Source organism: Pongo abelii, chromosome 13 (assembly GCF_028885655.2).
Source record: "Pongo abelii isolate AG06213 chromosome 13, NHGRI_mPonAbe1-v2.0_pri, whole genome shotgun sequence".
NCBI classification, from domain to species: Eukaryota; Metazoa; Chordata; class Mammalia; order Primates; family Hominidae; genus Pongo; species Pongo abelii.
Genome location: NC_071998.2, coordinates 85,578,235 through 85,604,832, shown reverse-complemented (window position 1 = coordinate 85,604,832; position 26,598 = coordinate 85,578,235). Strand labels below are relative to the sequence as shown.

At 39.0% G+C, this 26,598-nt stretch overlaps 1 non-coding gene and 1 pseudogene across 1 annotated transcript; both read right to left on the bottom strand.

Annotated features, from left to right (window-relative positions):
- Window positions 1-388: 388 nt before the first annotated feature.
- On the bottom strand, window positions 389-25,124 carry LOC100459670 (putative ankyrin repeat domain-containing protein 19; annotated as a pseudogene).
- LOC112135014 (U6 spliceosomal RNA) lies at window positions 13,399-13,505 on the bottom strand. The gene has a single exon (XR_002916335.3). It is a non-coding gene; the product is annotated as a U6 spliceosomal RNA (small nuclear RNA).
- Window positions 25,125-26,598: the final 1,474 nt, after the last annotated feature.

Here is a 26,598-nt window from a genome sequence, read left to right as displayed (position 1 = left end):
TATGTAGTAATAACACAAAACCCGATTTAAGGGGGGAAAATTCAAGATTTCAGAAATTTGCATATAAAGAAGCCCTGTGCTAATAGCCAAGGCAAATGGCAAAAGGCCTTGAAGACATTTCACAGCTCCTCTCCGCAGTTCTAATTTTCTGTATTACCGTAAATAAAAGAGGTTTCATTGACTTGGGATTCCGTCAGCTGTGAAGGAAGCATAGTGTCTTTTGTTTCTGGCAGGAGTCAGGGAGCCTCCTAATTATACCAGAAGGCCAAGGGACAATGAGCTGTCTCCTATGGCAGGAGGAGGAGGAAGACAGAGTGAGGAAAGAGGTTCCACAGCCTGTTAAACAACCAGATCTCATAAGAACTCACTCACTATCAGCAAGACAGCATCAAGGGGATGGTGCTTTATCATTCGTGAAGGATCTTCCCACACCATTTTATGACTAAATTTTTTTCCACCTAGGCCCCACCTCTAATGTTAGGGAGTATAGTTCCACATGAGTTTTGATAGGGACATAGAGACAAACCCTATTATTCTGTCCCTGACCCCACGAACTTCACATCCTTCTCACATCGCAAAATACAATCATGCCCTGCCAGCATGAGTCTTAACTCGTTTCAGCATTAACTCAAAGTTACAAAGTCCAAAGTCTCATCTGAGTCAAGGCTACAGTCTCTTTTTCCTATGAGCCTCTGAAATAAAAAGCAAGTTCACTACTTCTAAGGTACAATGATGGTAAAGACATTGTGTAAACTTTTCATATCCAAAAGGAAGACATTTCCCAGAAAGTTTCTTACTTCTATCTGAGGCCTCCTCAGCCTGGCCTTCACTGTCCATGTTTCTGTCAGGATTTTTGTCACAACCATTTAACCAGTCTAAGATGGTCCAAACATTTTCTCATCTATCTGTCTTCTTTTGAGCCCTCCAAACTCTTCCAACCTCTGTCCATTACCTAGTTCCAAAGCTGCTTCCACACTTTCAGGTATCTTTATAGCAATGCTCCAGTCCTCATTTGCCATTTTCTGTATGATTCATTTTGAAAAAGGTTTAATTGGCTCATGGTTCTGCAGGGTGGACAGGAAGCACAGTGGCTTCTGCTTCTGGGAGACCTCAGAGATCTTTCAATCTTCATGCAAGGTGAAGAAAGACAGAGTTGTCTCACATGGCAAGAGGAAAACACGCAGAGTAGGGAGGTGACATAGAGTTTTCAATGACCAGATCTCATGAGAAGTCACTCATGATCGTGAGGACAGTAGCAAGAGGATGGTGCTAAACCATTCATGAGAAATTTGCCTTCAGGATTCAATCACCTTAGACCAGGATCCACCTTCAACATCAGGAAATATAATTCAACATGAGATTTGGTGGGGACGCATATTCAAACTGCATCACCGATCTTGGAATATAAAGACATCCACAGCAGGCTTTATCCAGCCAGCTTCTTTGAGACTCTTCACAGGGTTTGAGGTCTACAGCATATATACTAAAATATTCATCCTTCAAAAAGCAATAAAATAAGTGGCATCATTCTTCCAAAAGTTACAATGGTAGTGTAGGCATTCATAGCATGGTTTACTTCATGTTTGCTACTCTTTCTATTCTATCACCATATTAACTGTTTCCTACACAATTCTACATTCAGCTGTGTTTCAGTTGAGAACAAAACCATCCTTGTCCTACCACCAATAGCTGGCACTAGCTCTTTGCTAGTGTTATTATTCTGCTGTAGAAAGTATCCTTGAACTGGAAACAGTCCACAGTGGAGTATCTAGTCATTCAACACTATCAATTCCTGGGTGACTTTTTGAAAAAACAGTATCTCTTGTTGCAAGAAATCCTGTATCTGTGAGTTCCTGTCTCTCACTCAAATTGGATGGAAGTGGTGAATTTCAGCCAAAGTGTCCCAAAAAATCCTGTTCCTGTGATTCTGACGTTATCAGCCTCTGCACCTCTGTCTTCCCTTCTGCCACATGTTGCCTACTCTCCATGACTTTGGTAAGAGCTTCCTTGTGTATGTGGATGATGTCCAGGATGTTGGTCTAGTGTCCCTGAGACAGTACTAAGAGGGCCATGACTGGGTCCAGTTCCTGGCTGGGCTCATTGGCAAAGAGCTCACCGATGGTGTTGAAGGCATCTCTGGTGAAGTGATGGCCTGTTCCAGCTCCAAGGCCTGGCTGAGGCAGAAGAAGAACTGGCTGCCTTCTGATGCTCTTTCTTAAAGCCTGTGACCATGATCAACTTGCATGTCAACTCATTGGCTGTGAATTTGAGCTGAGTGCCCTGTTGTCCATCTTCTGGATGAAGCACTCGAAGTCATCAATTTTGCTCTCCCACTCCTAAAGGTTGAGGGCCACCCTAGGGGTGGGCTCAGGGTCAGGAAGAAGCTGGAACTCACCACCTCATCCTTCTCAGCCTTCCTCTTGCCCTGTCTCCAGGCTATCTTTTCAGCACTGGTGGGGCACATCAGGAAGTGATGGAAGATATGGCACTGTGCCTGCACCCAGAAGCTGGCCGTGTGGTTCATCCACCAGATTGGGCCCTTTCTGCACTTGAACATAGAGTCCTCCTCAAGATGGCCTGTGGTCTGCCTCTTGGCACCCAAGAAGCCCACAGTGCTGTAGGAGCCCTGATGCACAGACTGGAGCCCCAAAGGCGGCACACACCCTGCTCCTGAGCCTGCTGCTCATTTCCTCTATGTAGCTCCATTTGTAGCACAGCTGTTGCACTGAGGCCTGTGCATGCCAGGCAAGGCCAAGCTGGCTCAAAGAGCAACCAGCCACCTCTGCAAGGGTGTGCCAGGAGCAGGTGGACCAGCCACCAACCTCACCTGCTGCCAAGTCAGGATAAATCAGTTATTCTGCCCTGGAGGTAGGGCCCCAGTGCCATCTGCTTTTCCTCAGGCCTCCGCTCCATCAGCCGTCAGGTGGCAGCCACTCAGGCTGTGGGAATCTGGCCACTCCTGCTTCCTTGAGTGGGTGAGGCTGATGGCTGGTCCACCTGCTCCAGGCACAATCTTGCAACACAATCTTGGCAATGTCCCTCTTCAACATATAATTTCCATACATCACATCCTTCTTTTTTCCATAACTTTGAGGATCCTAAATAAAAAAGAAATTTTTAGCTAACACTCAATAAAATAACATATCATGGTTATTTCTGAAGTGAAAGAACAACCTGTACATTCATGTAATTAAAAGTTGCTGTAAGTGGATATCCAACTGGAGAAAAAGTTGAAGCAAAACCTTGAACCTTAGAGAGCATACATTATAAAAAGTTCAAAAATTTATTTTAAGTCTATGAATCCATAAAAGTAAACATACACACACACACTAGAGAATTTTTAAGAATATCAGAATTGGAAAAGCCTTCCTCTGAATTATAACAACTCAAAACATAAAGTAAAATATGAAAAAATTTGACTAAATTAAAATACTGGGAAAAGAAAACTGCATTTACACTCTACCATCTAACCCAGACAGCACCCTATAGTAAGAGCTTTACCTCTCAGTTTTAAAAGTTCTGTTTCCTTGATAATATTCTATTGTGATTTGACTCAACATTTTTTAGTCAGTTATAAGAATTACATTTACTAAATAATAAATCTAGATATTGTACTAAACACTTCTACATACATACATTGATGAACTTATTTAGTTATCACAGTCCTTAAAAAGAGAGGTTAAAAATATAAGCAAGCTGCAAGATTTTCCCCAGGACTTCTGACTCTACTTCTAGTTCTCCATCAGATCACAGTTACTTTTGTGGTGTAAATATATCAACACAAAAACAGAGAAACAAAAAGGCACAGGCATAAAATGTGTCTTCTGTCTTTGTCACCTGGATTCTCCATGAAATAGCCAGATTGAGAGGATGTGACCTTGCGGGGCTTCAGAAACAGAAAAGAAGCTTTCCCTTGTCTGCACTAAGCTATTCTTTTCCCCACTGCCTTTTATCCTTATTTTTCATTTTGTTCCTGGATATCAAAAAAGTGAAGGTGCTCACTGAAATAGAGGAACCAAAGTTAGCCACAACACAAGGAGCCGAGTGAAACTGCTGAGTTGCTAGTGCAGAATCCTGGAAAATGAGATGTTCCTTAAATTTACATTCAATTACCACAAAAGTTTATAGCTGGAAGATATACAGTATAGTTGTCCACTCTAGCCCCATTATCTACTTGATAATGGAAGTAAAACCAAGAAATATTAAGTAACTCACCCAAAGCTCCTAAGGTGGCATTACCTAGCATTTCATGGCACCAAAAGAGAAGATACAATTACATATCACTGAATTGCATAAATTACCAGATAAATATATCAAATTAGTCAGATAAATTAAAAGTGTGACTTTGGCAAAGCTATTTAATGGCTCAGAGGGTGGTGGGGGACCTCATCTGCTTTTACTTTGAAAGAAGAAAATCTCTAGATTTTTGTGTATCTTTACAATGCAATGTATAGAAGTCAGCTTTCTACTATAGAGCCAAATGCTAAATTTTTGGCTGAGGAGTTATGCTACTTATACGATAAAATCATACATGTCAAAACTTACCGTATTTTATTAAACAACATAATGTAAAAGTCTGACTCAATAGAAACATCGGAGAGTGGTGATTTTTTTTAAATATGCAAAAGTATAAGTATTTGTTTCTAAAAATATTTAAAAAGACCATGATGGAATTGTAAGTTTAAGAAGTTTGAGTCAAACAGATAAACTTGCATGCATGAAAGCACATTAAACAGACTTGTTTGGCTGGGAATATTTGTTGCAACTCTCAAGGTCAGCTACATTTTCATGTCTGTTCTCAGTCACTGCTTCCCTCCCATTGTATTACCATTTTATCATTTAAATAAATGTAATTCATTTTTAAATGAATATAGAGAAAAAATCTAGAGATTATTTCTTTAGCAGTTTCCTTTATGCTTATCTGGTTCAGAAGGGTCACATGGTATATGGCTAAATAATTTTCCCAGCCCATATGCCACCTAGAAGACTGACAGTGAGACTTAGGTTGAACAAAGATTATGAGAATGTTTTCCAGAACTGTCATTTAGATAGCAGCACTAATCTTCTTTGACACATAATTATACATTTAGATAACCCCACTGTAACTATACACATGAGATTATCTTGAGTAGAAAACCAGAATGAATCAGATAATTTATACAAAGAGAAGCAGCAAGAGAACCTCTTTCTTTTTGTAGTTGAACTTTCTTTCTTCAAAGCCAGGAACTCTACTTGCAACATGCCCACCTCATTCTTAAGCCTTTGCATATCTTGCTGTAAGTCTTCTAGCTATGCTTTTGATGGTCTGTCACCATGTGGTGGAGAATAACTCGTATTTTCTCATTTAGGTTTCATGCTTTTATAGATATTAGCAGTGGGACTGTCACCTGTGGGTCCCTGAAACACACTTGCCAGTCATCTTCTAAGCTTTAGAAGAGATTCTAAGTTCCATATGGCTTGTGGAACAAGCGCTATATTGGTTTTCTGTTTTTTAAGTGTCTGTAACAGCAGAAATACTGTGGCTTTCTTTCTAGCTGTATCACATGCTTCATTTCTTTGGAGTGAGCACAAATCAAAAAGACTTCTTGGATCTATAGACTGAGGCCAATGTCTAATGTCTAATTTCCAATCAGTGGTATTTTAGTTTATATTTTCTTGTCATTTGCATATCAAACTCTTGGTCTTCTTTCATTTCAACCATAACTACTGGGTTCCTTAATTTTTCAATTTCTGTATCATTACAACAATTCTCTTCATCTCTGTGAGAAATAGGCTACATGTCTGGTTTGTTATAATTTTTACAGTCTGATTTATTTTCACTTGAATAAAGCTTAGTAGATGACTAGCAAGTGTGTTGGAGGGACCCAGAGTATAAATGTAACAAGACCTGAGTGAGATGGGCTCCTTCTGTTCAGACAATGCCTGGAATACCACAGAGTTAGACACTCCAGGCGCATCTGCTTCCTCACTATCAGGGATAGGATTCATCAGATTACAGGGCACTCCCTTTAAGCTTGTCCCTCTTTAGAGTTACAATGTAAGAGCTCTTCCTCAGGACAAACAGTAATTTTGAATTTTTCCAAACTTTCACCAATCTTCAGTTGAACTTTTTTGCAATGAAAAAAAATTTTTTTTTTTGAGACGGACTTTCACTTTTGTTGCCCAGACTAGAGTGCAATGGCGTGATCTTGGCTCACTGCAACCTCTGCCTTTCGGGTTCAAGCGGTTCTCCTGCCTCAGTGCCCCGAGTAGCTGGGATTACAGGCATGCGCCACCACGTCCAGCTAATTTTGTATTTTTAGTAGAGATGGAGTTTCTCCATGTTGGTCAGGCTGGTCTCGAACTCCTGACCTCAGGTGATCCGCCCACCTTGGGGCCTCCCAAAGTGCTGGGATTACAGGCATAAGCCCCCGCACCTGGCCTTGTAATGAATTTTAAAGGAAGTCCTGAATATACAGATATATCCTCTTTATTACAATTCTTACTGAGTTCTGGTTCTTGAGACATTTTTTGAAGATGCGAAAGTGGAAAATTAATTCGCTTGTTTTGTTTACCAGATGTCTTTTCTGACAGGGTGCATGTTTTAAAATTAACTTTATTCTAAATTAAGTATGAACAAAAAAATAGAAAATAATTAAAATTTAACTGTGAAACTTAATCTATGTTTTACTACCCCTAAGTTACTGGATTATAACTAAGAAGTAATTAATTTGCCTTGGCTTAACATAGGAGGAAAACATGAACCAGCAAGCTTTAACTCACTGTTTGTTTGGACTAAACTTAATTCATTATGAATTAAATCTGCCAGAAATGGGTTCACAGATGATATATAGTATTCTAAAGGCTTTCTCTCTTAATAGGATTTTTACCTCAGCATACCATAAATAGTGAACCCCTACAGTGAATTCACATTTCTGAGGATTAACTAAAGAGTAGGCAAATGCTAATTTATTAGAAGCCAAAATGAATACCAATCAGAAAGAGAAGAAAATTTTTAGATTCTACTTCAAATGCTATACTGTAATATGATAGTGTTATCTAGATAGGTTATCTGCTTATATCCAGGTCTAATATATTCCAAGCTCCACTAGTGACAGTGGGTTAAAAAACTTTAATAACATTTACTATTTATGTTAAAATAAGGAAGTTATTGTTTGTACCCTGACACCAAAGTCCTATTCTGGAAGGCATAATTCTATCAATAGGCAGTTGGGTTGATTTTATGACCCCATCCTCTCCCTGAACATAGATACTGAAGGCAACCAGAAACCAAAAAACAGAAGTCTTTAACCTCAGCACTGATGACCGGCAACATAAAACTGCAAAGTTTGAACCACTAGGAATGACGATTCCTTTAGCATGAGGTGAACTCAGTGGCCATCACTGTTCAATTGTTCATAATTTCTCTTGCTTAGTAATACGACTCCATTTTTGATGTTACCTTCTTTATCATGAAGAAGGTTATAAAAATAAAAGAGCAAAGAGAGTTCTGGAAATTTCTGGCCTCAATTCCAAGGGTACAGATAGCTACGAGTTACTACAGACTATAAGAATATTTTAAATTTCATAACTGGATAAAATGTTTTAAAATTAAATATGAAATTAAGCTCTGTTGGATTCTAAAAGGATAGTCTAAAAGGTCATTTCATTTGGACTATGCTATGTTATTAAAGAAAATCAAACAAACCAATCTTAAACCAGAAATTTAAATTGTTATATACCTGTGGCTGTTTATTCTCACTTCTTTCAAGTGTTTCTTGCCTTTCCTCTGAAGTCATTTTTAAGTCACATTCTGCTGAAAAATCCATGTTTAGTTAAAATGAATGACTTAGAACAGTTAGAAAAAGACCATAATCTTTATAAAAATTGATAAAAAATATCATACACTTTTATTTTATAAATTGAGAGTTTAAATGAAGCTTACTGGAATATTTACATTTTTAAGAAACACATCTAATTATCTAAAACTTAACAAACCACTTGGGGAGACACTAGATATCAGCAGGTTCAAGCCATGCAAAAGTCTCAGGGTCATCCAAAAATTATTCTACCCAATATTAAAAAAAAACTGCTGGAAACAAAACAAAACTTAAAAATACAGTAAAAACATATAAAATAACACTTTACTATTCTCTACTTCATAATAGTATCTTTTTAACAACATGCTAAGTGAGTTGTTATTTACTAACAATTTGCAAAATTTTTGTTAGCGTTATACCTTTACAGTGTACACCCTGTTTTTTACATCTGAAATGTTTTCCTCTGCTATTCTGACAAATTTATTTTGTGTTTTAAGACTCAGAATGTAGGCTGGGCACAGTAGCTCACACCTGTAATCCCAGCACTTTGGAAGGCCCAGGTGGGATAACTGCTTGAAGCCAGGAGTTTAAGACCAGCCTGGAGACCATAGTGAAACCCTGACTCTACAGAAAATTTGCCAGGCATGGTGGTGTGTGCCTGTAGTCCCAGCTACTCAAGAGGTTGAGGCAAGAGGATCTCTTAAGCCCAGGAGTTTGAGTTTGCAGTAAAGTCTCGATCATGCCATTGCACTCCACTCTGGGTGACAGAGTAAGAACTTGTTTCCAAAAACAGAAAAAGAAAAAAGAAAAAAAAAAGGCTCAAAATGCTATGTGAAGTCCTCTCTGAATCTGGCTATCTTTCTCCACATACACAGGTGTCTCCTTCCTTGGGACTCCCTTAGTACTTTGTCCATTTTTCTAGTGTCACTTCACCATCTGAGCTGCACATCATGTCTTTGCATGTCTATCCCCTTTGTTGCTAGACTGTAGCAATCATCTTTGTATAAACAGTCTTTATTTTACTAAATATTTATTGAGTTCCTGCTAAGTGGCAGACAGTGGGGTTTAAAGAATGAGAATAAAAGCTGTCAGGGATGGCTTTTCTAGAGATCATGCCTGGGCTGAGACTTAGACAGTGAGGTTCACCAGAATAAAAGAGGCAGAGGGCAGCAATGATAACACATGCCAGGCAGTGGCAAGAGAGGGAAAGAAGCCTCCCAGAGCGTATGTATTTGTCTACATGAGAGGGATGGTTACAGGGGCATTACCAGCAGCTCAGTAATGCCAGAAGAAAGGGCAGACAGAGAGAGGGCTGCAGAAGGAGATCTGGGCAGAAGCCAGTTTCTGAAAGCCTTATATATATAAACCAACTATTTTTGTTGTTTCTTAAATTTTAAAAAAAGCAAAACAAATTTAAAAAGCATAATTCCAAGAAAAAGACCAACATTTTATTTTATTGTATCTTATCTTATTTGACCTGATTTTTCTTAGAGATGGGGTCTCACTGTGCCACCCAGGCTACAGTGTAATGTTGCTATCACAGCTAACTGCAGGCTCAAACTTCTAGGCTCAAGTAGTTCTCCTGCTTCAGCCTCCCAAGTAGCTGGGATCACAGATGCAGAACACCACACCCAGCTACATTAAAAAAAAAAAAAAAAAAAGACACAGGTTCTGGCTACGTTGCCCAGGCTGCTGGACCTCCTAGCCTCAAGGGATCCTTCTATCTCAGCCTCCAACACTGCAGGGATTACAGGCAGGAGCCACCATCCTCAACAACACCAATATTTTCAAATGAATGAACTGGAGCTCTATCATTTTATTTTATCATGGATGGGTGAAAACCTTGTAATACACTCATGTACTCCATGGATTTGTGACAAGGAAACTAGCATTAACTATGGCTGAAGCTTCCCTTGTCTCCCAGTCTCTTTACATGGTTAAGAGTAGAGACACTCAAGTGTCTTACCTTTTGCACCTTCTTTTCTTTTTTTCAAATTTGCAGGCTTCATAGCTGCTGTTTCTGTCAAACATGCAAGCTTGTTAGATATTCCTTTGGGAAAACATCATCCCTCTGCCTCCTTACCTGGCAAAGTTTCACTTACTCTGCATGCTTCCCGTAAATCCTACCCATTTTTCAGAAGCTTGCAGTCATCACCACAAATTTAAAAGTGCATAGGATCTAATGAACATAATAAATACCTAGTAAATAATAACTACATGTTTCCAGGTGACATCTATCCTCCATCTATCTTCTACATAATGGGTCAGCACACTGCAGACCACAGGCCAAATCCTGCCTACCATATGTTTTTTCCTAATGAAGTTTTATGAGAGTACAGTCACGCCTATTCACTGACATGCTACCTATGACTGCTTTCACACTACAATGGCAGGGTTGAGTAGCTACAACAGAGACCACATGGCCTTCAGCTGCTTAAATCGTTCTTGAAAAAGAGAGAGAGAGAGAGAGACCACATGGCCTAAAATATTTCCTATTTGGCCCTTTACAGAAACAGCTTGCCAATCCCTGCTTTATACCCTAAACAGAATGACCTAATTCTCAAGTCGAATCTAACACCTCCCCTGCTCACAATTTTCCAATGAATTTCTAGAGCAAACACTGCTGGCTCCCTACCCAAGAGCAGTTCCTTGTTGTTTCTTGCTGGAGAATCACAAATTTGGATATTTCTTGTCCCAATACCTGTCCCCAGCTTCAAAAGATAAGTGATTATTCTAAGCTAATCACATAACTACATTTGCTTTGCCAGTGCCTGGTTTAGGAATGAGCATGTGGTGTGACCCAGCTAATAAAATACTACAAAAAGGGCTGAGCACGGTGGCTCATGCCTGTAATCCCAGCACTTTGGGAGGCCGAAGCAGGCAGATCACAAGGTCAAGAGATCGAGACAATCTTGGCCAACATGGTGAAACCCCATCTCTATTAAAAATACAAAAATTACCTGGGCGTGGTAACATGTGCCCATAGTCCCAGCTACTCGGGAGGCTAAGGCAGGAGAATCCCTTGAACCTGGGAGGCGGAGGCTGCAGTGAGCCAAGACCGTGCCACTGCACTCCAGCCTGGTGACAGGGTGAGACTGCATCTAAAAAAAAAAAAATTACAAAAAGTCCCCTGCATGCTTCTGAATTTTCTCCCAATTTAAAAGACACATGTGAAGAAAAGCAACCCGTCCAGCCTTTAGATACTGTCTTGTGAGAACATGATGTTTGGAGCTGTTGCTAAGTAGCCAACCACGAAGGGAGACATGAACAAGACACTGCCAACAGCATAGCTGAAAGAGGAACAAGTGGGATCCAATAATATCACCGGACAACCAAAACAAGTCTGGTTCTTATGGTTTTGGCCACGGTTAGGTCTTCTAGGATTTGCAGCCAAAAGCATTCTACCTCAGAAGTTTCCCCTGGCCCACAGGATAAGATCTACTCATTTCTGTGCTATTCCTAAGCTTGCCTTCACTGACATAGTAAACATAATAAATACATAATAAATAGTAACTATAAGTTATTTTCACCTCATTACCAAGCACTCACATATACTTTTTATGTGTTCATTGACTGTTTGTTATCGGTAAAGTTTCCAGTCAACAGTAGGCTATTAGTAGTTAAGTTTGGAAGGAGTCAAAGTTATACTTAGATTTTCAACTGCACAGGGATCAGAGTCCCTAACTCCCACATTATTCAAGAATCAACTGTAATTAATATTTATTTACTAAATACAAACCATTTATTATAAAAATTAAACAGAAGATCCATTTGCATAACAAGTCCAATTTGTAATAATGTAATTACAGAGGAAAATATAACATATTAACTTAAAAATCTAATTTCTTATTTATATTAATACAAAAATATCATGTAGAATTTCAGGGATCATAAGTAGGTAAATGAATTTTTTTCAGACAATACTGTTTGAGATTAAGAATTAGCTAAACTACTTAAATAACTCTGAATTCTAAACTAAAGAAATGAAATTTTAAAAATTAATTTATATATAGGTATATATATTTTAAACTGCTCTTTTATGATTAAAACTATCTTACTTTTTTTTTTTTTTGAGATAGAGTCTTGCTTTTTCATCCAGGCTGGAGTGCAGTGGTGCGATCTCAGCTCACTGCAACCTCCACCTCTCGTGTTCAAGTGATTCTCCTGCCTCGGCCCAGCCTCTCCCCAGTAGCTGTAATTACAGGTGCCCGCTACCACGCCCAGCTAAGTTTTGTATTTTTAGTAGATACAGGGTTTCACCATGTTAGCCAGGCTGGTGTCAAACTCCTAACCTCAGTTGATCCACCCACCTCGGCCTCCCAAAGTGCTGGGATTACAGGCATGAGCCACCGCGCCTGACCTGTAATCTTGCTTTTTAAAATCAATAAGACCACCAAGAGAAATGAGAAATCTACTATCAGAAGTCTTACCTTGATTGTTATTTTGAAGACGATTTTTAAGTATCTTATGTTCCAAAATTTGTTGTTGAATGCTATGCATAATAAAGAAAATTAGTATTTTAATAGTGATATGAAAAAATTTACCAAACATATTAAATTCTTAAAGCATTTCAGACAATATCACAGCTAATATCAGAACTCTAATGTCCCACACACTTTACAATTTTAAGCTCTATAAACTTATTAAGCTTCTAATTAAAGAAGAAAAACAGGAAGTACTCATAATCTGAGAAAAGCATAGCTCAGTAAATTAATTCTAGTTAGCTTAACAGCCTGGAAACTGTCCTGCATTCAGAGTAAGTCCTCGTTCTGTAACAAATAGGTATTTTGTTTTCAGACCAGTTGCTTCCCTTAGCCTCCATGGCCTCTTCTAAAAAACAAAGATTTTACTACTTGACTTCACCAGGTCGTTAGGAGGATGTAATGAGATAACATATTTAAACGTTCAGAGAAATAGTAAAGCAATGGAAAAATTTATTCTTGAACTGCATTGCTGAAACAATTTTGGAATCTCAAATAAAACCTGAAGGGTGTTTTTTCATAGGTTTTTATATTTGAATGTCAGAGTTTTCAGAAACTATTAAATGCTAATTTTGGCTATTAGTTCTATTCATCGTGGCTTGTAGTTCAGAGCATTTTAGCTAATTCATAACCTGTAACTAAATATATATATATTATTATCTCATTAAAACATATAGTCTAATTGTCCCCTATTACTGAGCTCATCAATCACACCAAGAGCAGAAAACTAATAGATGTCAAAACCTGGCTGGGACAACTACCATTCCTTCTCTACCTCCTCAAACTCAGAGCCAGCAGGTCTGTGTTAGAGGCTGCATCTTCTTGGTCCTCTCCTACTGACATACAAGACAAAGCCCTGCTTGTATTGTTTTTCAGTTCCATGAAAGAGATGCAAGTTGATGTTTCCTCATTTCCATGTCATGTACTAACAACATATTTGCATGTAACATCCCATATGCTACTCAGCTCTATTCTCATTTCACAGATCACCTTACATGAATACTTTTATAATGATCATAATAACAATTTCCATATTGGGTGTCTCCTGTTTTGGTTTGACTCACATTGTTTCCTTGAAGCTAGTTAACAAATAGTCAAATGACCTTCTGGGGACTGTGTAACATGTGGAATGCTTTCTGAATTTGTGTGCCATCCTTAGGCAGCAGGCATGCTTATCTGTTCTGTATTGATCCAATTTTAGAATATGCACTGCTGAAACAAGTATAAAGCCCTGTTTTATATAGATACTCATGAGTCATGGATGCGGCTTAGCTCTGTTAAATCCAAATTACCTACTTTAGATACAGAGAATTCTATTGAATGACTTCCTGTGAGGTAGAATTTTAAAATACTTAAAAAACTTGAGGTACAGATGCGAGTGGCCTGAGAGATTTTCATTATTATGGAAACACATTACTTGAGGAGCCAACTGCAAGTTGGTGCCCACTACTCTATTGAAGGATAATGTGGAACCTTCTGCTATCTAACAAAAGGACAAAGTCCTGCTACACAGGACAGAAAAAAGCCTCAAGGTACAGATGTGATAACAAAAGGCAAAGAGACCTCTGATCTCTTCCTGCAACATTATTTGAACACCCCTGACTGTTGAGTACAATCCCAACTAATATTTGCTAGAGAAAAGATGGACACTAGTCTCAAAGATAACTACCATGAAGGTCTAGGGTAAGCCTAGCTAAGATGTGGGCTACAAATAAGGTTTTTAGTTTTGGGGGAAGGTCAATTTACTCTCTATGTGTGTGGGTAAAGCCAGGAGGCCTCGCTGCCAGAGCAGGGTGCTGGGAACAATGGCTGAGCCTATCTACATGAACTAAAAAACACTGTAGTTGTGGACTCTGCGTATGAGTCACCATGAAGAGTGAGGGATCTGAATCTTTAAGGGCATCCTGGTGGCAAAGGTTAATCATTACCAGATTGCAGGACCAGTTACAATGGCAGCAATACAGCAAGTGAATCAATGGAAACAACAGAATGACTAGAACGGCCTTTTCCCCCTTCTTCTGACTTTTAAAGCAAGATTGTCTTCTTTGGACTTAGGGAACCCCTTAGCTTTTTGAAAAAATCAAAGGAGGAAGGCATAGGAGATAGCCCCAGGGGACAATACAAGATTTTCTGCTAAACTGGACATTTCTCTTTTTTTTTTTTTTGAGACAGAGTCTTGCTCTATTGTCTAGGCTGGAGTGCAGTGGTGTGATCTTGGTTCACTGCAAGCTCCGCCTCCCGGGTTCATGCCATTCTGCCTCAGCCTCCCTAGTAGCTGGGACTACAGGTGCCCGCCACCACACCCGGCTAGTTTTTTGTATTTTTAGTAGAGACGGGGTTTCGCTGTGTTAGCCAGGATGGTTTCGATCTCCTGACCTCGTGATCCGCCCGCCTCAGCCTCCCAAAGTGCTGGGATTACAGGTGTGAGCCACCGCGCCCGGCTAAACTGGACATTTCAAGACCCAATAACTAATCAGAAAAGTCAGGCCAGGCATGGTGGCTAGCAGTTCGTGAGGCAGAGGCAGGAGAATTACTTGAGCTCAGGAACATGGGCAACATAGTGAGAACTTGTCTAAAAAAAAAAAAAAAAAAAAAAAAAGAAAGCAGGAAAGAAAAAGTAAAAGACGTGACATTATTTCTATCTCACATATAAGTGTTATACTTGGAATAAAATGGACAACACTGAGATCCCTAGGGATAAAGGTCTTTAACAGTCCTGAAAGAATCTTGCACTCATTGCTACTTCTAACTAGTCTAGCTTTCTGCTTGATTTCTGGCTAAAAAGTGGACTAACTGGTTGCCATTACAAACTACCTCAACCAAACTATGAACTGTCACCTAATGTATAAGATGCAATATTTGTAATTATTTTAAATCTTAATTTAGTATTAACTGGTCTTTTAATATAAGCACTTACCTTATTAAATCACAACAAACAGCATAATCTTCAGCAGTTTGGCCAAACATGTCTTGAGAAAAGATATTTATATTTTGTTGAAGGAGGAGGCTGACGATACTTGACGAGCTATGCTGTACCGCAAGCATGAGGGCTGTTCTAAAATAAGAAAGAAATAACAGCACTCAAGAACTTTAATAAAGATATGTAATTAGCAAATGTGATACGCTTTACCAATTTCATATCTTGCCTGTCAGGATAGACATAATAACCATTTACATGTACTAGCTTATGTGTATAAGCATCTTGGGTGCTCAAGTGTTCATCTTGGTAAATTACCACCAAGGCTAAAAGGCAGGGACAACAAGGAAGCCTCTTGTGCCACTGGGGTATGACAATACAAGTTGCTAATTTATCGTCCTTTGATGGCCAAGAAACTGTGCTAAGGTCACGTATCAAAAGTAGGCAAAGATTTAGATGAAGATTTCCCCATTGCTTTCCTGCTCTGATATATTATAATTCAATGTCAGCCAGGAATCAGATAAGTAAGAGCTATCTGCAGGCTGAAAATAACAACAACAGTAATAATAACGGTAATAGTAGTAGTTGTAAACTGAAAGTTAAAGTCTATGCTTTATAAAAGTAATAAAATACAAAACCCATTTAGCTAATATCAGATTATAGGACCAAAAACATCAGATTACAAATAACAGTCTATACAAGAAGATGAATCCTACTATATACTGTTTTTATGTTGCTCAGTCCAAATTACTTTTCTACCTAACTGTGATTATTTGTGTTATTTTTTACTATATGCCAATAATTGAAAGTTCATCTTTTTATTAATATTTCTGACTTGAGTGACTGTTACCACTCTAGAACACTCAGGTTTTTATTAAACAAAAAAACTATTGCACCTTCTGAAATTGTCAACGGCATGTACATTTGCCTGGTTCTTCAACAAAAATTCCACCATTTGCTGTCTCCTATGAATGACAGCAAGCAAAAGTGGAGTGTTTCCCTCTTGTAAAAAGCAAAAACAATTTATAATTCACAAAATTACATATGTCTCAACTGAACTAAAAATCTTCTATAAGATGCTATGAACTTAAACATGCAATATAGAGAGAAAGTAAATGCAAAGCAGTCCCATCCTTTTCACTCCTCTGTGCTTTCCCACACACTGCCTTGAAACACCCCTTCTCTGCCTCCCCACGTTAACTTCGGTCATCTCCAAAACTCACTTTATTTACCAGTCCCCAAAATCCTTGCTTCTATCTCAGCATTTAGCACAGTACATTGTAATTATTTCATTGTTTTCCACTGAAACCAAGAGCTTCTTGAGGACAAGGGCTATATCTTTCTTCTCTATAACCCTAAAACCTAAGACATAGTAGCGAATGCTTTACGTTTTTAAAATAATGATCTAAATTATTATCTCTAGAGCAGTGTTTCTTAAACTATGTTCCAAAGAATATTTGTTTTACCAGAAGAACTGTACCCCAACAAAAAGATTCCATGATCATCTGCATTTGAGAAGTATTACAAAACTGTATTACATGGCCAACAATCTAGAAATCCCTTGAAGTTTGCCTAATCTCAATTTGGCAATACTTTTTGTGGCAAACATTAACATTTTAGGATCTAGAATTTCAGGGATACAGTTGCCAGAGCTTCCCAATACAAGTGGCGGTTTCCTCTGGGTGGCACAAACTTGCTTGATTTACTTCTATCAATGATGTCAGGATGCCAATGTCAGGCACTCCTGATCCAAAGGGGCCACTAAGGAAATGAGCTCTGAATTAAGAGAGATTGGCTTCAAATGCACTTATTGTCCTTATTATTAAATAGTCCATGGGATTTCTCCTAATACAAGAGGATAGATTTTTATCTTAACTGTTAGAAAGCTCAGTATGTTCTGTGTAAGAGACAGGTTAAAATTTTTTTGAAAATAAATATTAAGCAAAGCTCAGTGAGAAATTTTATTTCAATTATAATGATAATCCTGGGATGCTAATGTAACTTCACTTTTTAAATCCATTTGTATTGGTTTCCATTTAAATTGCTATTTAACTTTTTTTTACTTTAGGCAAAATACAAATCAGAAATAAAAATACAATGGCTTATCAATAAAAGTTCTAATACTGATGTATATTGCTTATTTCTAGCATAATAAAAGCCAATAAGTCACTTGCATTTTTAAGGGACATTGCTGAGAAGAAAGATATAATGTCTGCAATATTCATAAACCATCCAACTCTTACCAGGAATAATCTAAAAAGGCTTCTAGGCATTCTTATAAGCAGGTGACTATTTGTGGTATATATATATATATATATATATATATATATATATATATATATATATAAAAAGAGTTAAAAAAACTTCCAAATTCTAAAATTCAACCCCATAATTGAGGGATTTATGTAAACCATACACTATTTATTATAAACCAATATACACTGTTTTGAAAACCTTGAAATCTTTATAAAAATATACTATAAAACAGGAGTTGTAAACTCAAATACTTATAAGGATGAAGGAGGTTACCTAAGTAAGTGAAGTACTCAGGTGGGCGCAGTAGCAAACTGGAGAATATGTGCCTCCTACACAGGGCAACCTCTGCACAGCAGGCCAAGCAGTGATGCGGTTCAGGGGACACCAGATGTGATTCTTAAGACAATCCTGAGGTCCAGATTTCTGCATGAGTCTACTAAATTTTACATGTTGACTCAATTTAAAGAGGCAAAGAACAAATCTATATCCCACATTTAGACTACAGCCCTTGTGTTTTTATATTTGCTATGAATGTGTTGCTAAATGATTGTGTATAAACCAAGTATTTGCATGTGGAGCTTTTTCTTTCTCTAGTATCATAGGTTTTATAAAAAATCAGCCCCTGATATTTATAAAAAATCAGCCCCTGCTGTTAAGACTCATAATACCCACCTCAAGAATTTTCCCAACATTTATTCATTTGCAATCTGTTTGTATATCATTTTCCCAGATTGTTAACCAAATAGATAATTAGTTCATAGGACTGCTGAAACTAAATTATTAAAATAATTCCTGTAGTATTCTCACTGACTTTATGGATTTCAGTGTTTAAAACTGACATCCTGATTATGCCAAAGCTCTATAAACTTAACAGACATACTGAGATAGTCCATAATACAACTTCAACTGAAAAAAAAAAAAGGTTCAGGATTTGCTACTAATGTAATTGAGAAAATCTCACTTGTAATGAACATTTGTTGACACATAATTACTTGAATGGTGACAAAGGAACATGAAATTGTGAAAGGGTCAGCCTCTACTTATTGAAAGATTACCCACAAGTAAATTGCTAAAGACTTTCTGAATGGCAGTGAATGATTTATGGTGGGAAGCAAAAGGTGTTATTCTGTAAGCTGAGAGATATTGCCAATGATACTTCCTTTCACTTCCCAGTCACAAACGTAGAGAAAGACAGATAAGTCAGGCTAATGTTACTAGAAAGGAGAACTTTGAAGAAAGTAGCACCTATCAAATGCCAACTCTTTTAGAGGTTTCTTATGTTTTTGAGATACGAGAGTTTATATACTGCACTTATCTATTTTGCTGTTCTTAATCAGGAGTGCATTTGAACACTAAGGTTTTTTGGTTTTTTTTTTTTTTGCTCTTGTTGTTGTAAGAGACAAGAGTCTTACTATGTTTCTCAGGCTGGGCTCAAACTCCTAGGCTCAAGCAATCCTCCCACCTCAGCCCCCTGAGTAGTTGGGACTATAGGAACATGTCACTGTGTGTGGCTTCAAGAAAATATTTTTAACCATACATATTCAGACCTTATTGGCTCTATAACATCAAAATCCTCAGGGGAAAGCCTACACTTGTAGATTTTAACAAAACTTTCCCAGGTCACTGTAATGCACAATTCTAGTTGATACAGCAGACAGTCACTTCAGTCTCATCTCTCACCCTCACGGCTAATATCCTTTATCTGCTTGGGATGTGGCCAAAAAGAGAAAAGAGTATGAGATAGAGTTATTTATTAAAACTCCAGTTAATTTTCCTGGGTATGGGTAGAACAAGGACAAGTAAACTCAAAATCCCACTTGATTTTGCTATTTATAAGCTCCTTTTCTCCCACCTTCCCACCAAGACATTCTAGACTTGAAAGGAGAGTTTAGACTCTTATCTAAGTGGCTGTTTTTGCCAGGATGGGTAGTAAGTCAGTTACTAATTTGTTCCACCCTTTGCTGAAGTGTTTCTCACTTCATCACCACCTATTCACTGCCAATCTGGTTTCCCGAGAGTCCTCTAAAAATTAATTTTTAGGCAAGTTTCAATCACTCTGTTTACCAAACCAAAAATGATTACCCCAAAGCTGAAGAGCGCTTTGTCTCAATACATAAACTGGAAAAACAACAAACTAAAAAACAAAACCTCTTCTTGGCATTTTCCCTCATTACCTAATTTCCAAGTGACCTACATATTTTTGATTGCTCTCCTTTTCCCTTCCTATTTTTCCCTCTTAAACCTTGCCACTAAAAGATGCATCCGTTTCTTTTATTCAGCAGCAAGATTTCCATTTATTGTAAGTTGTTTTAGTTTTGAGTTTTAACATAAAGCCTATTTCCAGGGTAAATTTTTTCCTGTGTTTTTTTTTACACTAATTAGAAAAAATGATACACCTGGGGTAGGAAAAAAATACTTGAAAAGAAGATGTTTTACCTTAACAAATTCACAAATATTTCCCATAAGGGCACTAAAGAAGCTGTGCCTTCTAATGCTTCTTTAAAAGTATCACTATTTAAAGTAAAACCTTAGACAATGAAGTTATTTCAAAATGTTTTCATTCAGGAACACTTGATCTTCCAAATATGAAAAACTGACTCTTACCTATGTCAGTGTTAAAACAAACATTTCGAAAAGAAAGTTGATTGATCTGTACCTCGTTTAGTGCTTCAATATTTGCACGGTGAGAAAGCAGTTTTTCTGCCAGTGAAGTCCCCTCATTATACAAAGCTTAATGGAGAGCAGTGTTGCCGTAGATATCCTAAATGTTTGGATTGGCACCATGTTCCAGGAGAATAATGGCACAAGCCTCTTCCTGGCAGTGTACAGCCTACAAGTGTTAGATAAAAAACTAGACTATAAATTCTAAGAATTCAAAATACATATTCCACAGGTTTCACCAACTAGTTATATTTAAATGAGATAAATTCATTTTAATTCTATGTATTTAAATCAAATCCATTTCATGCTGAAAGAGCTGGCTACTGTATACCTTCATTAAAGGTGCCCTGCTTAGTCTGTCACAGATGTCGATCTGGCATCCTCTGCTCAGCAAGAGGGTGACCACTTCCACACGGCCATGGGCACAGGCCAAATGTAGAACAGTCCTAGGAGAGCGAGAGGAGTTTTCAGGAAATTGTAGTGCAGTATCTCAAAACCTACAATGGTTCATGTAATTGTAAACAGTGAATAGCAAGTTATTCCTCTGCCTTCAAAACAAATAATTTTCTCTTGAAGAAAGTACAATATTTATTAGCTCTTACTGCCCCCTACCTTAATGAAACAGCAGCCTATTTGGACAGAATGAGCTTGATGTCTGGATTCTGTTCAACTAGGGCTTGAGTTTTACTTTGAACTTGGTCAGGTACCAGCTATTGCTTAGACTTTCTGTGCCTCATTTTCCTCATTAATAAAATAAAGATGACAATAGCTAGCTCACAGGACACCATTGTGATGCTTAAATAAGAATCTATGTAAAGTATTTAGAACCATTTCTAGAACAAGCAACAACGCAATAATTGTTAGATTTTTGTTTTTTGAGACAGAGTCTTGGTCTGTTGCCCAGGCTGGAGTGCAATGGTGTTTATACCTCACTGCAGCCTGGAACTCCTAGGCTCAAGCAATCCTCCTGCCCCAGCCTCCTGAGTAGCTGAGACCACAGGAGTGCACCAGCATGCTCAGCTAATTTTAAAAAATATCTGTAGAGTAGGAATCTCACTCTGTTGCCCAGGCTGGTCTCAAACTCCTGGCATCTCCCATACTTCTATACCTATTGCCACTTTCGATGGTCACATATTATTCCATCCTATGGATGCAAATGAAATTTATTTATAGGATCCATTCTATGGGTTCTTGTTAACATAAACACTGAGAAAAACAAAGTGCATGTATCTCTGTTTTCTAAAGGTATTTTAATACAATGGAATTGATGAGTAAGGGCATATACATTTTTAAAATGTGGCAATTGCCACCAAATTATCTATTGGAAAAATCATCAGTAACTTAAACTTTAAGCAGCAGTGTAAATACCACTGCTCTTTTTTCTCACAAACATTGTGGATAGAAAAGTCTCATTCCTGTTCTAACTTAAATTCTCTTATGAGAAACACTAGGGATTTTTTCCCATGCACATAAGTAACTTGTGGCTCTGCAAAAAATTGTACTTTGCTCACTTTTAGAGTTCCTTTCTTGCGGATTTGATTGGAAAGAATTCCCTGTAAAATAAAGATATGCTTTTTATCTATCTATCTCTATATATGATACAACATATATCAGTAATATATAAAATTTTTATATGTACAATCAGTTATATACAATATATATAATACAGAATTCCCTGTAAGATGAAGATACACTTTTCATCTGAATATCTATTAATATATATATTCGTAAAAATATATATATAGTAAATATTTTTCAAGTATGTTATCTTTTGTCAATTTTTTTTCTGATACACGGGGGATTTTAATTTTTAGTTTGCTAAATCAACCTTCAGAATGCCTGCTTGTGAGGTCATTCTTAGGAAGGCCTTTGTCAATGTAAAATGTACCTGTATAAATAGGCATTGGTGTTTTCTTCTGGTACTTCACTCATTTGCATATGTAAAAATTTCAATTTGTATTCCATCAGGAACTCATTTTTGTGACATAAAATCTCATCAGTTTTCTTCAAGCAGCAGGCATTTTAATAATAACTCATCCTTTCCTACTAATCTGAAATGTTACCATTATCAATCCCTACATCTGTATTTTACATATATTTCAGTGTTTCTGGATTTCCTATTCTGTTCCATGTTTTGTCTTTTCAGCTGTTAGTAAATAATTGTGGGAATTAATAGCACATTGTGATATCTAGAGGAGCAAGTCTTTTCACTCCATTATACAATTTTTAAAATGTCATCACAATAGTAAGGTAGACAGCAGGTATCACGCAAAAATAAAAAAACCTTGATATTTTCACTCGGTTTATGTAAAACTGATAAACATAGAAAGAGCTCATATTTTGTGAAAACTGAGTCTTCTCACTCAAGAACACGGAACCCACCTCCCACTTTCCAGTGTCCCTCTAAGAAGCCCCAGTGAAGAACCTATCTACCTAGGTGGATTCGGATGTAAAACCGACACAGGGTTTTATCTGAGAACTCTTCGCCTACTGAAAATGGCTCATGGTATTTTTGACATGGGAATGAGTTCTCATTAGGCACCTCCCTATCATGCATATGGCCCTATGTTTTAAACGTGCATATACTTAACTTTGGGAGTTAAATCACTCAAATTCTCCACCAAGCGCTACAGGCGGGGAATTGCCAGCGATGGAAAGCAGCTGAGGCTCCATTTGGCTCCGCGGCTCCGAGGGTGCCCGGCGCCCTCCAAGGCCCCCGCGTCAGGGGCTGCGGGGAAACCGGGGCTGCGGGGAAACCGGGCCAGGGGCCCCCTCCCACCGCGGGCTGAGCCCCCGCTACCTGTCCTTTCTGTCGCGGGCGTCCACGTCGCGGAACCTGCGCGTCAGGCTGCGCTCCACCTCCGCGGCGTCGCCCTTGATGGCCGCCCTGTGGATCTTCCGCAGTTCCCAGTCCCCGATGTGGTACCCCCGACCCGCGTACTCTTCGTCCATGGAGCTCAGGAGCGCCTGGCCCAGGCGTCTCCCGAAGCTGAAGAGCTTCCTCATGGTGGCGACTTCTCAGACGCCCACCACCCGCTCCTGAGCCGTCGCGGCTCCTCGTGGCCTTTCCACCCCCACCAAGCTCCAAATCCGCGATCCCCCCACAACCCGCGATCCACCCCCAAATCCAGTATCCACCCCCAAACCCGCGATCCACCCCCAAACCCAAAATCCACCACCAAACCCGCGATGTAGCTCAGAATCCGCGATCCAGCCCGGTCCACCACAGCCTTCAGCAGCGACACTCGCAGCCTCCGACCTCTCAGACCCAGTGAGCTCCGCGAAGCCGTTAGGCGCGCGCCGACAGCTCAGCGCCAGCCCGGACTCCGGAAGCCGCTCCCAAGCGCGCGCGGCCTGCAGGGGGCGGCTGCAGCTCGGTCGCAGGCGCCGCTGGCTTGCGGGTTCTCCTGGGCTCGCCCGGGATGTCCCGGAATCGCAGGTGCGCAGATCGCCCAGCCCGAGGGCCCACCTGGCCGTGACTCCTGCCCCACTCCTCCTCTGAAGAGAGATCGGGGCCGCTGGCAGGGGACCCTCCGCAGCCACCGGGGATGGGGGTTGAGGGCCGGTTCCCGCCCCGGTGCTCAAAGTCCCCCTCAGCTCACAGACAATGACCCCCTCAACTCACAGACCCTCCCTGTTGCATGTGGGCCCAGAGGTCAGGCCCAGGGGGTTTCTCTGGGACACAGGCTTTCCTCCAAGACACAGGGAGAGACAGTCGGCCTCAGGCTCCAGGTGCCCAGTTCCACACTCACCCCCAAACGTCCTCTGGGCCCATCTCAAAGGAGACAGTGAGGTGGCCTGGAACAGCCTGGAAACGCCATCTACCCTATTCCTGAGTGTCAGAGTGCGAGGAAGGGAGGGACATTTGGCAGACGAGACACTCTGTGCTGCTGGGTCTCCAAGGGCCCTTCCCACAGAGCCCCGACACAGCACGGAGGCTACAGGAAGACTAATCCACAACCTTTGAGGCTGAGCCAGGGGACCACATGAGGACGGTCCCCAGACAGTCAGAAGGCCCTTTGCTAAGTTTCTTGGTACCTCAGTGGATGCGGCAGCAGTTCTGTTCGGCACTAGTGAGTGCGTGCTGGGGAGGGCTCGCCTGTGCTTCTTCAGTGGCTCCACCTCTGCTTATAAGAAAAATTACCCATTCCAGGGCTGGGGCAGAGAAAATACAAGATTAGCTTAGAACATCTTGTGCCAGAAAGTAAAAAAGTGCTGATAGAGTAACGGGGACAAATCATAAAGACATAAAGTCAGCTTGAAATGTCTACCACTGGCCTAATCTTGGGGAATTGGAGCACCAGAATCACGAGCTTTCCCTTTCCCTTATTTATTGGTTTTATTTCTCCATGTAGAACAAAGAACAGAATACGAAAATAATCATCTGGCAACCATTGTAGTAATAATTGTTCAAACACAAGTCACCCATGAAATGCTAAATCTAGTGGGTTCTGAGGAGTAGCCAGATATTTACAGAGCCTCAAAGTATCTCCATACAAAATGCGGTTGAACTACAAAAAGAAAATCGTAACATTAATATGGACAAACCTGGGAGGTACTCCTTAACTCTCCTAAGTAATAAAAACTGTAAAATGCAAAGAAGCCTTCGATGACCTTTACTAAAGTATCAATGATGACTCGGTTATTTGGCTGTTTAAACAGCTGACATTTGAGCAATTTGAGTATGTCTAACTCAATAATACTGGTTTTCATTTGCAAGATCCACTTAAAACTTAAGGATGCTAAAAAACATCACTTAAAATAGCCTATAAATTATCATCATACATATGATACAAAAATATCCTACTTCAGTAAATATTGTAATGTTATATATTTTATGAGAAACAATTAAAATGCTGTGTAAATAGCCCAGTAATAAAGTTTTATAATCTTTTAAATCATACAATTTTTCCTTAAGACTTTATGGTTAAATATTCTCTTCATTAGATGTGGCTTACCAGTGGATTCTAGAGAAGAAAGTAGATGGGAGCAAGTGTCCAACACAGCAATAGCTGGAAAGAAAAAGAAAAAGTTATGTTCTTTACCTAAAACTCTTCAGTTAACTAAGTGTGAGTTTAAAAACTATAGAGTTGAGAATTTTATCAGAGTTAATATGAATGAGAAATATGTATGTACGTTTACAATACTAAATTACTATTAGCTAATTTACACATGGCATTAATTCTAATTATGTTTAAATATCAGAGCTTTTTCATTCTTCATTCATGTAAGCAACAGCCACGTGCTAAGGTACCAGAACCAGCACCGGAATTACAAGATGAAGATGGTATGGTCCACCTCCCAATAGTCATAGGCTATAACCTAAAAAAACAGACAGGCAGGGAATGTCCATATAGAGTCATAGATACCATGACAGGTATACAGCAGGGCACTACTGGAACACACAGAAGGGACATCGATCCCACTTTTATGTCAATATCATGGGCTTTCTGGTGGAGGAGATAACATAGGTTGATACCTGAAGGACAACGAAAAGCTTGCCAGATAGAGGGAAGAGGCGAAGGCAAAGAGCCTGAGGTGAGGAAGAGCCCTGAGGAGTTCCACTCCATCCAGTTTGGTGCTGGAGCAAAGGGCAGAGTGTGGTAAGTGGCGAGAGACGAGGCTGAGTAACTTGACAAGAATCACATTGACGTGGGTGTTTTTATTTCATGGTGAAAAATTCGGAACTTTTCCTGAGAACAGACGTAAGCCAATGACACAGTAAATGACAGGAGATTTAAAATGTCACATCAGGTGACTGCTTATGAAGGGTTATTGCTTAGCTAAGGATTTCTGAATGAGTCTGAAGTCTGTTGGCCTTCAGTCTCTACCAAAACCCTGAGAACTTGATGATGCCTTTGTTTTCTGAGAATCGTTTCAGTGTGCTGGCTGACAGTTCCATGAGGATGGCAAAAGTGAAGAAATTGTAGAGCCAGTGAAAAAGAGATGCATAGACTTCTTGGGAATTTTTAAGCTATGGAATGTGATGAATTTATGGTGCATAAGTAAAGTCTTCTCTGTGAAAGTTTTTGTTTTCACATCTTTCATTAGATGTGCGTAAGAAAAAAAATACCTGACATAGTACCTACTAACCCAACAATCAAAAGGAATGCCATTTACTATTTACACTTTATTTCTAAAATAAACCTAAATTTAATTAATAAATTTTGGCAACATACTTCTCTTTGTTTCTCTAATTATTTGTTCTACACAGTCCGGCTCCATCTAAAATAAATAAAAATAATAATAATGTTTAAGTTAAACAATGAACATTATCATGAAAATAATATATCACTTACAAAATGTGGCTTTTAGTATTTTTAGTGACTAGACATAACTTGAAGTTTGCTTAAATAGAAAACTAATCACATAAATAAACTAAAATTTCTACTTATTTTAAGTTTAGATAACAGAGGATGTATCTGTGTAATGCTGTTTAGAGTAATCTGACAAAAATACAGTTAATATTGGTCTATTGCATATA